Here is a 14,339-nt window from a genome sequence, read left to right as displayed (position 1 = left end):
AAAACAGTATGGCGGTTCCTTAAAAAACTACAAATAGAACTACCATACGACCCAGCAACCCCACTACTGGGCATATACCCTGAGAAAACCATAATTCAAAAAGTGTCATGTACCAAAATGTTCATTGCAGCTCTATTTACAATAGCCAGGAGATGGAAACAATCTAAGTGTCCGTCATCGGATGAATGGATAAAGAAGATGTGGCACATATATGCAATGGAATATTACTCAGCCATAAAAAGAAATGAAATTGAGCTATTTGTAGTGAGGTGGATGGACCTAGAGTCTGTCATACAGAGTGAAGTAAGTCAGAAAGAGAAAGACAAATACTGTATGCTAACACATATATATGGAATCTAAGGGAAAAAAAAAAAGGTCATGAAGAACCTAGGAGTAAGACGGGAATAAAGACACAGACCTACTAGAGAATGGACTTGAGGATATGGAGAGGGGGAAGGGTAAGCTGTGACAAAGTGAGAGAGTGGCATGGACATATATACACTACCAAACGTGAAATAGATAGCTAGTGGGAAGCAGCCGCATGGCACAGGGAGATCAGCTCAGTGTTTTGTGACTGCCTGGAGGGGTGGGATAGGGAGGGTGGGAGGGAGGGAGACACAAGAGGGAAGAGATATGGGAACATATGCATATGTATAACTGATTCACTTTGTTATAAAGCAGAAACTAACATACCATTGTAAAGCAATTATACTCCAATAAAGATGTTAAGAAAAATTAATCCATGTTCTTTCCTGGTTTGATAATTTGCTTCTTTTTTTATAGCTGACTAATATTCCATTTGTACCACAGCTTGTTTATCCATTCACTTATTTAGGAATATCTAGGTTGTTTTTAGTTTTCTGTGATTGTGAATAAATTTGTAATAAACATTCATGTGCAGATTTTTGTGTGAACATACATTTTCATATTAGTTGAGTAAATATCTAGAAGTATACTTGCTGGATTGTATGGTAAGTCTATGTTTAGCTTTGTAATGAGCTTTTAAACTGTCTTCTAAAGTGATTGTACCTTTTTGCATTCCCATCAGCAATGAATGAGTGTTCTTGTTGCTCTGCATCCTCACCAGAAATTAGGATTCTCAATTTAAAAAAAAAATTATCCATTATAATAGATGGGTAGTGTAAATTACATTTTTATTCTTAAATATATACTGGAAACAGATTATTTTGCAATGCAGAAGAATTTCTTTTCTGTGTCTTTTTTTCTCTTTAAATTGGAGTATAGTTGATTAACAATGTTGTGTTAGTTTCAGGTGTGCAGCAGAGTGATTCAGTTATACGTATACATGTATCTATTCTTTTTCAAATTCTTTTCCCATTTAGGTTATTACAGAGTATTGAGCAGAGTTCCCTGTGCTATATATTAGGTCCTTGTTTGTTATCTGTTTTAAATATAGCAGTGTGTAGATGTCAATCCCAAACTCCCAATCTATCCCTCCCCCACACCCCTCCCCCCGGTAACCACAAATTCATTTCTAAATCTGGGAGTCTGTTTCTGCTTTGTAAATAAGTTTGTTTGTATCATTTTTTTAGGATTCTGCATATAAGTGATATCATATGATATTTGTCTTTCTCTGTCTGATTTACCTTACTTAGTATGATAATCTCCAGGTCCATTCATGTTGCTGCAAATGGTATTATTTCATTCTTTTTAATGAATGCAGAAGAATTAATTAAAGGAAATGATACTCTTCAAAGACACTGATAACCATAGTCTTTACCTCCTCCTCACAGAATAAGGGTTGACCTCACTGCTAAGGAATTTTCTTGAAGACCCCGGAGAGCCCATGTTTGTAAACATTCCCTGGAATCCATGATTCTCAGCCCTATCAGACCCAGTGCACCCTTACAACAAATGTTTGTAATGCCTTCTTTTCTATGCCAAAATGAAATGAATCAGTAATATAACCTAACTGCATAGTTTTAAAAAATCAATATAATTGTTAAATACAGGAGAAATTTTAAAAATTAAAAATTAGATATTCAAGCATGTAGATGTTCAGCCATAAATATATTAAAAGACAATGAAGTAGTCAGGTATTAGTACTTTCTTCCCAAATAAGTGAGAAGATCAGAAGTCACTCCATGCAAGACACAGAGGGAAATTGAAGCATTGGTATGAGTGGACACTAGAATAAAATCTAGTATTACTCTTGTGCATAATTGAAAGAGAACTTATTTATATGTAATGAGGAGGAACAACCCCAGTTGAAGTAGGACTAATATGCCAAGATAAATTACAGACTGTTTTTTTTTTAATTTTTAAAAATTACAGACTGTTGAAGTGAAAGCAATGGTGAGATATTCTTGCAAATGAACTCAGTATTACAAGTATGGTGTTAAAATTTCATATATTGTGACATAAAGTGTTAGTGACAAAGTACACGTCTCCTGCCATTTTGAAATCCCATTACATGTTGGAACATACGTTCAGTCTCAGCTAAAACAGCCTGGGAGGCTATATTCTTCCATAAGCAATAGGGACTATAGAATAGATTGGAAAGAAACTATAAATAAGAGGCTACATGTACCCCAATATTCACTGCAGCACTATTTACAATAGCCAGGACATGGAAACAACATAAATGTCCAATGATAGATGAATGGATAAAGAAGATGTGGTACATATATACTATGGAATATTACTCAGCCATAAAAAGGAACAAAGTATACCAGAAAGAGAAAAACAAATATCGTATATTAACACATATATGTGGAATCTAGAAAAATGGTACAGATAAACCTATTTGCAGGGCAAGAATAGAGATGTAGACATAGAGAATGGACATGTGGACACAGGGAGGGAAGGAGAGGGTGGGACGAATTGAGAGATTAGGTTTGATATAAATACACTACCATGTGTAAAATAGATAGCTATTGGGAACCTGCTGTATAGCACAGGGAGCTCAGCTCGGTGCACTGTGACGACCTAGATGGGTGGCATGGGGGGGGAGGTGGGAGGAAGTTCCAAGAGGGAGGGGATATAGGTATACACATAGCTGATTCACTTCACTGTACAGCAGAAACTAACACAACATTGTAAAGCAATTCTACTCCAATAAAAAATAAAGGCTGTAGAGAAATTATGTGATGAACCATAAGGGACAATATTGTAGTAAGAGCTGAAAACAGGCAACCCCAAAATAATGCCAATGCTAGTTTTCCAATATAAGTGTTTGTCCCTGTTCTACAAAGAAATAATGGAAGATGATAAGAATGTGAAATTTTAAAAATATTTTTATAATGAAATGTAGTGTTCTGCTAGTTTTATAATATTTGGCATGAAGTCGCAAAAGGAGTCCCAAAGCTATCATATATTTGCAATCTGCCTTGTCGTTTTTGCAATAATTGCATTTCTACACTGAAACCCTTTTTAACTAATACGCATTTTAAAATGCTGTATAACATTGAGTAGATAGAAAGTAGAGAGATAGTAAACTATTCAATAGTTTTAAAAGTCTCTATCCCATTTAAGCTTTTCTCTCTATAACATCCTTCTCTTAAATTATGTTGACTTCTTGCATAAATATATGAAAAATCTTTTTAGTATCTCATCTACTGAAGTATCATTAGTTTGTACTTATAGTGGGTTTGGCACTCTGGGATATTAAAACTGTGTTCAGGAAGATACTCCATGTGTGGGATTGTCCTTTCTGTTTAGAATATCTAACATTCTTTGCCCCTAACCACTAAATGCCTGAGCCTCCGTGTCTCTGTCCCCAGTCGTCAGAAAAGCAAAAATGCTCCCACATTTCCAAGATGTACCCTAGCCTACAGTACCTCCCTTGTTGAGAACCTCAACTAAATCTACGGTTCCTAACCTTTCATGAGGAATATTGTAAGTTTCAGCTGCTTGAGCGTAGTGAGTGAAATCTGGATAAGTAGATTCTGTAACAATTTCGTGGTGACTGGAGAGGCCATCATGTGTTTGATGAAATGGGAGTTTCAGAACAGAGTTCAAATGATAAATGTCAGATTTTGCAAAGGTACGTGCAAAAAATGTCCTTGAGGAGGAAACAGGGTATTAGAGAAGAAGAAAGCTAGGTCAGAAACTAATGTTGCTCATTTTTTATTGTTTTTTTAGTCCGCAAAACTGGGTGAGGACATGGGAAGAAAGACGAAAAGGAAACTGACATGCCAGCGTGTACCAGGTACCAAGAGCTGTACTGACACTTCCAAATCTAATCTCCATAAAACTCTGAGGAGGCTACACTGTTCTCAATTAATTCTCAGGTTATGGTAGAGGAGACTGGGATTCTAAGAAACTGTGTAACTTTTCCTACCTTGTTTGAAGAACAGAGTCTGCCAAACAAGAGGAACAAGAAGAAAACTGGATGTTGGAAATGGAACAGATTGGCATACTCATGCTGTTGAATGGGAAAGCAGGCTTGTTAGGTGACAGATCAATGTTTTGGGAGAAATAGAAAGCCTTTGTGAGATGGTAGGTCCAGACACTCTGTATTCCTAACCTGAGCTAAGGTCTTTTGTCCAAGTGGTAAGAACATACCACTGTTGTACTTTGTTCCCTGTAGGTAGGAACAAAATACACCACCCAAGCTTTAGAGTTTTTGATTCAGGTCTAGCTGTGGCTAGACCCCATTAAATATTGTGGCCTGTGATTTTACAATAATTAAACATTTCAAATTGAAAAATGGAAGAAGTTCCCATTAGGTCATGTTAAAGATTGAATGTGGGTGAAATGTGTTGCTTTCTACAAGTTTATGGACAGAAAACCTCTAAGTGTTTATGTGCCATTCTTGGTAAGATCTACATTTAAATCAGTAGGTCTTGTGCTTTAATTCTGGAGTCTCAAAGGTAGTGCTTAAAACATGCTCCTACCAGCTTGTGAGGACCAATTGTTAAATTTTCAGGAGTTTTGCCATCTGTTTATTAAATCCTTGATAGTTTGAAATCAACTGTGATGGCAATATTTACATCTCAAAATTAGAAAACCCTACAAATCCAGCCCCTACTCCCTGCTTCTGAACTAATTGTTAAACATTGTATAGGTATACTAGTCTAAAGGTTATAAAATGATTCACCTGTGGTCATTGGCATTTACTTGTACTCAAGGGTATCTTTCTATGGCTTACAATCACTGGCCATATGACAACTACTGAAAAAATTATTTGCTCCTTTTACATAACACACTTTTGGTTGGGATGAGGTAAGTACAAAGTTACTTATTTAGGGGGAGATCTGTAGTGCGGATAGTGGTGGTAATCAGGTTGTGCCTCATTATCATTAAAGCTTTTATTATTTCCCTTCATCCTCATTCTTTTTTCCCAAAGCCCTCTGCTGTCATTGGTAAACATTCTAATCGATTTACTGTCTATATTTTTGAATGTGTTCTTATAAAATGTGTACTGTTCTGCATACATATATTAATTTATAGAAATGGTTCATCTCAATCTGTCTTACACTGTTCCATACCTTTTACACCCAGAACTAGTATTAATGATTTTTAATTTGACTATGTTGTAACCAATTGTCCTCTGGAAAGACTTCACTAGTCACTTTCCCATCATCCATTCTTGAGGATCCCCATATTCTCACATTCTTGCCAATGCTTGACAATTTTCCAATTTTCTATTTCCAGGCTAATAGGTGTAAATAATATCTTTTCTTAATTTACATTCCTTTGATTACTAATGAGTCTGAGCACCTTGTTATACAGTTGCTAGCATTTGAATTTTCTGTAAATAGCTTGTGGGTATATACTTTGCACAACTTTTTTTCTTTGGTGTTCCTGTCTCTTTATTGTACATTCTAGATATTAATTTGTTGTCAATTTCACATCCTGCAAACTTCTTTGGAAAAACAAATTTAAGTTCCTTTACTTAAATTAGGAACCCACAATCTCATATTTTTTGGTGAAAGTGTACTGAGAAGAAAATTGTGGCGATTGGTTCTTTCACCAGTCAAGATAGATTAGATCATGTTTCAGTATCAAACATTTTCCATATCTTTATGGTTTAAACAGGCAGCATACCTGAGAGAGAAATAAATATGTCAACTGTGGATCAGCAGAGGGGCTCCGCTTTTTACAGTAACGCAGGGACTGTCAGATCAGCCACCACCTCAGCATTGCTGGTTGCTAAGACAAAGGGAAAGAGGGAATTCTGAAGCATTTAGCACCAGCAAATAAATGCTTGGCCAGGAGTTGGTCATGCGGCCTTACCCATTTCCAAGAGGTCCAGGAAGTACAATCCTGCCATTTTATGAGAAATAAGCAAGATGCAAATAGTCAGCAAAAATCACTATTATCTGCCTTTCTGGCCATCAGATATGCAGGTTACCACCTTCTTTCCTGCCACCAAAACCCATTCCATCTTTCTTGAGAGATACAATCCAAAAGTCACTTAAAGTCAGTGCATCAGACTCAAAGCCCAGCATCTCTAAGTAATAAATAGCATTCTTTACATCAGGTCCAGGTGTGGTCCTTCATTATCTGGAAACCTGTGAATTAAAATGACAAGTTATTAGTTTCTCACACACCCAGTATACATTGGTGGAATAAAGGAATGGTAACTGAAACAAATAGTCCTGTTCAGATTGGGAAAGAATGGGAAGTCAATTTTAAGATCACCCCGGGAATGTGTTGTCAGGATCCTTTATGCTGTGGGTGGAAGATATATATATATATATATATATATATATATATATATATATATATATATTTAAGATTTATTATTTATTTTGGCTGCGTCGGGTCTTAGTTGTGGCACGTGGGATCTTCTCTGAGACGTGCAGGATCTTCCGTTGTGGCGCATTGGCTTCTCCCTAGTTGTGGTGGGTTTTCTCTTCTCTAGTTGTGGTGTGCGGGCTCCAGGGCACATGAGCTCCGTAGTTGTGGCACGTGGGCTCCAGAGCTCGTGGGCTCTATAGTTTGCAGTATGCAGGTTCTCTAGTTGAGACACGTGAGCTCAGTAGTTGTGGCACCCGGGCTTAGCTGCCCCGCATGTGGGATCTTAGTTCCCTGAACAGGGATCGAACCCACGTCCCCTGCTTTGGAAGGTGGATTCTTTACCACTGGACCACCAGGGAAGTCCCAGATATATCTAATGAGGACTCAATTCCAAGTTCACTGTTTTCCAAGTTCACTGTTTTCCAAGGTCCTTGGCTTAGGCCTTGGGAAGTTTCTCCTTTCTCCATTATCTTCTGTGGCTATAGTTCAGGAGAGGGTTGGAGAATATATCTGCCTTAGAGATTAAGAAACTTTCTCAGCTTGTGCTTTCAGGCCAAGAATCATTTTAAGTTTCAAATAATCATCAAATTTTGGTCTCGTCTTGTGGTTTCTTTGGACTAAAACAACATATTTAATTAGGTTCTCATCCATTTGATTTCATTCATCAGCATGTGCCAGTAGACATCCACAATAGTTTTCAAGACTGGGCTAAGTTCAATTAAGTGCACAGCTTGAACCTATGAGGATTTGGTGGGAGAATCATAGCCTTTGTCTGTTTTCACTGAGTCATTTTGTCCTCTTTAAATGACATAGTGGATGCCATAACCTTAACTAGATCTATGCTTTCTGATAACAGAAACCATTCAGAAGTTTTCAGTTTTAGTCATGCCTTTGATTTGGTTCTTGCTGTAAGGCTAAATTTTAATAAGCCTCTTTTTTTGTATGAAAAGTCTTCTTATCTTTTACCAGTTGGGGTTAAGAAGTATTTCCCTTCCCAACCCTGCAAGTCCTAGACTTCCTGGATCCTCTCTGTTCCCTTTCATTCTTTCTTGTAAACCAGCCAACTCTTTCCCCAAGTTAAATGAGTTAATCTATTTCTTGTTTGTTGACAAATATAACCAATGGTAATTAAAATTCTCTCTTTCAAGCTTTTCCCTCAGAAATGCAAGTTTATCAAGAAAATACATTACATACTTTCCAAGTGTCACAGATGACAACTTAACCAAATGTTTCACCACTGTATAACATGGATTCTTATTCTTTCAGCCTCCAAAGTTTATTTTCTTGCTGCCTAGCCCCTAGGCCAATGCCAAAAAAATTGATATTTTTGTTAGGTGATACCTCCTTTTCTAAATACTTACTTGTATAATGATCCAGGCATTCTTCTAAGATGGGTGACGAATGTAGCAGGTAACTGTGAGGTTCTGCTGCTTACTGGACTATCTTCCTCTTGTTACTGAATTAGAAAGAGGGGACAATTAATTGGCTCATTGTCTCTTAAGTTCTAATATTTCTAAGTCAGTTACCAAATATAATGTTCAAGTAACACTAAATAAATATAAATATATAAATCATCAGTATCTAAAACTAATATATTAAATATCTCTTTTCCCCCTTGTTACAATTGTAGCAAGCCTGAGGATATGTCTCATATGATTTGCCTTCTTGCCTGATTCTTTCACACAGGTACAAAGAATAAATGGGTAACTTGGTATTACCTGTCTTTGCATAATCAGAAATTTTTGAGGAATTGTGTTGAGGATACTCAGTCTCCAGCTTTGTGGGTTTGTCCTTTCAAGGGATTCTTGAGTAATTTTAGACACTACTGTGTTGAAGTACTGATGTGGGGGAGATAGAGAAATGAACGATGCTCCTCTACTCTGGGGGGATGGGCAACAGACTCTTCCATAAGACTTGAGAGAGCTGACACCAGCTTCATGTTTAGAGTTTGTTGAGCAACAGATCTTAGACCCATCCAGAACTGCCAGGGCATAAGAGGTGGATGAAGAGGGTAAAGAAGTCTTGATAGGCTAGAGAGGGTCAAATATGACCCTGAATTAATCACACCACTGAGCTTGACATCAAGAAGACTCAAATTCCCAATGAACCCAGGTGGTTAATACCTGATTATTGGGTACCAGAGTATCAACTCTGGAAGATGGGCAGATGGAAGAAAGTGACTGCATCAAAGAGAAATGTAGGCCAACTCATGAAATCTGTATGTAGAGAAAGGGTTGAAAACTTCCTCTAAAGAGCCAGATAGTAAGTATTTTAGGCTTTGCAGGCCATATGTGATCTCTGTCACATATTCTTTTTCCCCTCCTTCTCTGCTAACCCCTCCTCCTTTTCCACCACCACCTCCTTTTCCTTCTTTTACTTCTCCTCTTCCTCTTTCTTCTGCTATAACTCTTTAAAAATGAAAAAAACATTCTTAGTTCTTGGATCATACAAAATCATGCCTGCAGACTATATTTGGCCTAAGGGCTGTCGTTTGTCAGTCCCTGGTATAGAGAAATTTGTCCAGATATCTATAGGACCATGGATACTGGGATGCTACAAGGGAGGTTAGGGGACATCTGCAGGAAAAACTCATGTCATATAATGGAGCCATTATTGGTCAATGACTGTGCTAAAACACCAAATCCCTAGGCACCAGCAGTTGTGCATAGAAAGATGTGGATATGCCCTTTCTCCCTACAGCTGCATTGACATAATTACTGAACAAGGATGAGGAAGAAGCCTGAAGAAGGATCTTTAAATAGGAATGCAATTAAATGATTTTGAACTTAGCTGGAAATAATTATTGAATTGGACCACCTTTTCTACTGCTAAGCATACGTAGGGCTACAGAGCTAAGATGAAATTGGTTATAGAGATGGATTTTCAATTATGTCCTTAACAATTTGACTTTCTAATCTATACCTGGTTTATGAAGATGTTTGAACAACCACCAGTGAATTTGTACAATGTGGTTAAAAATAATTGGGGATTCCAAGATAAATAACTTTATCTCTTATCAGAGGTTTGGATAGGCATAGAGGGAAAGGAGTACAAAAGCTATATTCACAGACTAAAGGAGGTCTTGAATGTGCAAAAGATGTAAGATGTAATTTTTAAACAGTTTATTTGAGAAATTTTGTAGAGTTTGAAAACTGGGTACTTTTCAAACCAGTTCTGACAACACCAAATTTACATATACTATCAAAGTTTACTTGATTAGAAAAAAAATTAGCACTATCTAGGCTATAAGAAAAAAATGGGAAAATTCTGAATATTGGAGACATTTAGGTTTTAAAAGCATACCAAAAGTTCAATTATAAAAAGAAATTTTAAAATGGCCCCTACGCTCATTCTTTGTGATTCCTGATGGGAAGATCTGTAGGACAAACAAAAAAGTCCTCAAATCTTGAGCTGATATCTAGAAAGGGTTATTTAGTTCTTTTAATGCTCTGTATGTTTTGGCCTAAGGAATTGCAGGTATCATGCCCACCTTTGGAGCAGTTAAACTCTTTTAACCACAGCTCTTGCGCAATAATCCTGGGAAAAGACCTCTTATGATCTTGAGAAAATCTAGAGCATGTGCCTTTGGTCTTTACATCTCTCCTTTTGAAGGTCTTACTGAGGTTTTGCATGGAACATGGCAGGTGTTTTGCATGGTACCTGACAGGCGTGTGCCAGGGCAGAGTTGTATAGGGTCTGAGTCAGGCTGGTACATGGTAGTTATACCAGGTCAGGCATCATAGAATCCCCAGGGCCAAAACAAAAAGGAACCCCAAGGCTGGTGTATGACTGTCGAGAACGTGTGTTTGCATCAACTTCTTGATGGCTTTTGCTGTCTTTAACTCCAAGGCAGCCCAAGTCCCCTTGCCCAGTTCTATACTGCTTTTGTAGTACCTTAAATATTGGACATAAGGAGACTTCAAATTGTATTGCATTTTATCTCTTGGTCTAACATCCAGCAAGACTATATTCCTGGAATGACCTGGGAGTCTTCAGAAAGTCTTGAGCCAGCCATTTCTCAGAGGTGGGTTATTGTCTTGGCCTAGTCTCTGTCCATGGGATAGGCAGGAACTCTGTTAAGAGGTCTATAGTAGGTACTAATGGGGACAGTTCTGTCCTGATAAGTCCCCAGTCTATCCAGTTGTCCTTTGTTTGCCCAGTCCTTGGGCAGTGGAGAGTATGGCAATTAATGGTTCTGGATATCTTGTTCGGATGATTTGGGGGCAGAAATAGCTACTTCATTCAGTTGTCTGCTTCCTCTGAGGATCTTGAATCAGCAGTTGACTTACAGTTGAATGTCATTTTAAGGTCTCTAATAGTTGTAACTTTCTAATTATGTTAAGAATATTTCTACTTTTACAGCGAATTGGGGATTAATAAGGACAGTAAAGTTTCTGAATTAAGGACAAAGCCTTTCATAAACCATGAAAAATTGCTCTCCACCAAAATGTCTTTCCCTGTCAATGGATAGGGATAAATGTTAGGTTGACCTAGGTAGAAATCATGAAGTCTTACAGTCTCTCTTTTTCAATTCTGCTCACTGCAATTGCTGTGTCTTCAACCATCCAGAAAATAAATGTTCTATTACTACTACATATTCACCTATGGAGTAAACAATTTGAGAAAAGTTATTTGGAGATGCTCAACCAATCCTGTCATTCATAGTTTCAGTCTGTATTAACTTTACAGTTTTTTTCAACATTATGTAAATTACAGATTGAGGCATAAACTGAGCATATCCTCTCTTATCCTAGAAAAGTTTCCCATTAATATTTAATGTCAGAAGCAATTTGTCTCAATTATAATTAATTGTATCATGGAGGATTTTAGCAAGGTTCTTTGGAAGTTATCTGGTGACACCAGGCATCCTTCCTCGATTCCATAGATCTTACTTTCATGAATTTTAAAACTTGATGATTTCCATTTTTGCCCTGATTTGAGGGTCTAATATTATGCTTCTATTGTGGACTCCTTGAACTTCTGCATACTTTTTTTCCTTTCTATTCTGTAAGAGAGTGTATTTGTATTAGAACTTCAGTCAACGCAATCTATTAAGAATGGTGGTCTGCTATGGCTATCTCTTTTACTGTAGACCTCTATCTTGATGATAACAACTTTCTTGGGTAGAGAATCTTTGTGTTTCTATAACATTTCAAATTCATGAACTACTGAACTACTAATGAGCTATTCCAAAATCAAATCAGTGATGTGTGTGTGTGTGTGTGTGTGTGTGTGTGTGTGTGTGTGTGTGTATCATTTACTAGCAATTTAACATGTCCTTTGTATGACCACAAGTTCAAGCATTTGAGCTGATTTGTCTTCTGTTAAGGGATTGGGTTCTACAAGAGAGTCTAGAGTAGTAATTGCATATCCACTTTGGTATTATTACCTTTCACTTTTAAGATAAAACCTATCAATAACAAAAAAGTCTGAATCTGGTATGGGCATGTCCAGAAGATCTGTTCTAGGATAGACACTTTTCAAAATATAGAAAAAGAACCACGAGGTTGTCTTTCATTAGGTAAGGTTAATCATGTTGCTGGATTAAGAATGTTAATCAGTAGATAAGAATATGAAGGGAAGAAAATAACAATATTTCATAATTAGTTCAGCATCAGCAGAAAATGCTAGATGTTTTCAGTTAGCAGTAGGGACTGTGCTGCATGTGATATCATCAGATTTATAGATGACTGTGTTAGTTCAGAACTTCTGGGAAAACAGATGTCAAAAAGAAGTTAGGGGCTTCCTTCGTGGTGCAGTAGTTAAGAATCTGCCTGCCCATGCAGGGGACATGGATTCGAGCCCTGGTCTGGGAAGATCCCACATGCCGCGGAGCAACTAAGCCCGTGCGCCACAACTACTGAGCCTGCGTTCTAGAGCCTGCAAACCGCAACTACTGAGACCACGTGCCACAACTACTGAAGCTTGAGCACCTAGAGCCCATGCTCTGCAACAACAGAAGCCACCGCAATGAGAAGCCTGTGCACTACAGTGAAGAGTAACCCCCACTTGCCGCAACTAGAGAAAGCCCACGTGCAGCAACGAAGATGAAACACAGACAAAAATAAAAATAAAATAAATAAATAAGAAGAAGTTAGAAGTGCAAGAGCTTCATTGGAAGAAATGAGCTTGTGAAGTATAAAAGTAAGAGGGACAGAGGAGTAATCAAGTACAGTCTTTAGACTGTGATGCAGGTCTGATACTTGTGAAGGAAGAGAAAGAAGGAGAATTAAGAACAAAGCACCTCAAACTAGATAAATCTCAGAGAAAGTCATTTGGTTAACCCAACAGGGACCTCTAGAGCAAAGATTGCCCTTTAAGGAAGTCCCGTGTTAGGAAAAATGGCCAGGACCTTATACCAGAGTGACTGAGCACAACCTGCCTGGGGAGATTGTGTTCTCAATTTGAATGCTGTGGCAGATCTCCAAAGCACAGCTGTTGGAAGTTGTCAGCTAACTGTACTCCTTGTGGCAGGTTTTCTCTTTATAGGAGGTCCTAATGGAACATTACATTGCTGCCCTAGTCCATACTTGCACTACACAGATCCAGCGAACACAAGTTCAGGAAGCAGCTTCTCCAGAGTTCCCATGGGCCTCTACTCCTGAGTGGGGACTTGGAGGGAGTAACCATAACTTTACCACTGCAGTTGATCTTGTGGCTGTAACTGATGAGATGAATCCTAGATGACAGTCCAGATCTCTTGGACTGTATTAAGACAGAGAGCCTTATTAGGTGAGGACATTGTTAACTGTCTTTTAGGCAAAATTGTAAAGGAATTTTGTCTGTTTCACATGAATGCAGGTGTTCTGATTCTCATTCCTGATTGGATCAGAAAAAAAAATTGTTAAATCTCTGGTTGTATACCATGTACCTGAGGCCTTACTAATCTGCTCTAGCAATGATACCACATTCAGCACAGTGGCTGTGACAGGGGCTACTAGTTGGTGAGCTTGCAGTGGACTACAGACACTCTCCAAGGTGCACTCGACTTCTCTAGGATCGGAGTGACAAATTAAACGGAAATATAATAGGGACCACCACTCTTGTATCCTTTTTGGAATGTGATGTTGTTTTTTTCTTACTCTTGTATCTGGTGTGAGAGTATTTCAGAGACTTCCACTTGACCCTCCTGATTCTGATAGCTCCTACCAATAAGGCAGGGACCCATTATGAGGGTTATGTCAACTGACAAATATGTCAATCCTAACTATATGTTTGAAGACTAAGAGACTGATGATGTGTAGCTCTACAAACCAAATAGATTCACTCTAAGGCAGTGGAATCCATTTATTACCTGGTCTCTGCATGCCCCCCTCTAACAGGGGAGCCTTAATTCTGTTCTGCGGGTATCAGTGTCAGTGAAGACCCTATGTCCCAAAGTCCTTGAATTGTCTGGGTATTCCCCTTTCCCCTATTTTCAAGTAAATGGCCATAATTCTCATCGGAAAAGAACTAGAGGAATCATTACAGTACATACCTACCATGTTTTTTCTTTTTTCTTTTGTTTTATATCTTTATTGGAGTATAATTGCGTTACAATGTTGTGTTAGTTTCTGCTGTACAACAAAGTGAATCAGCTATATATATATATATATATATATATATATATATATATATATCCGCATATCCCC

The 14,339-nt window shown here is 37.9% G+C and overlaps 1 protein-coding gene across 6 annotated transcripts in view; it reads left to right on the top strand.

Annotated features, from left to right (window-relative positions):
- HHLA2 (HHLA2 member of B7 family) overlaps nucleotides 1–14,339 on the top strand; it is a 160,329-nt gene that overhangs the window by 20,600 nt on the left and 125,390 nt on the right. For 4 of the 6 annotated variants that reach the window (XM_079922888.1, XM_079922887.1, XM_079922885.1 and 1 more), the window contains exon 2: nucleotides 4,105–4,171. The exons of 1 other annotated variant lie outside the window; for it this stretch is intronic. The gene's annotated coding sequence lies outside the window, so the exon portion shown is untranslated. Of the gene's footprint in view, nucleotides 1–4,104; nucleotides 4,172–14,339 lie in introns of those variants that run through there. One more of the 6 variants, XM_079922886.1, reaches the window with a different exon arrangement.

Source organism: Stenella coeruleoalba (assembly GCF_951394435.1).
Source record: "Stenella coeruleoalba genome assembly, chromosome: 5".
Lineage (NCBI taxonomy): Eukaryota > Metazoa > Chordata > Mammalia > Artiodactyla > Delphinidae > Stenella > Stenella coeruleoalba.
This window is presented reverse-complemented; position numbering and strand designations above follow the sequence as displayed.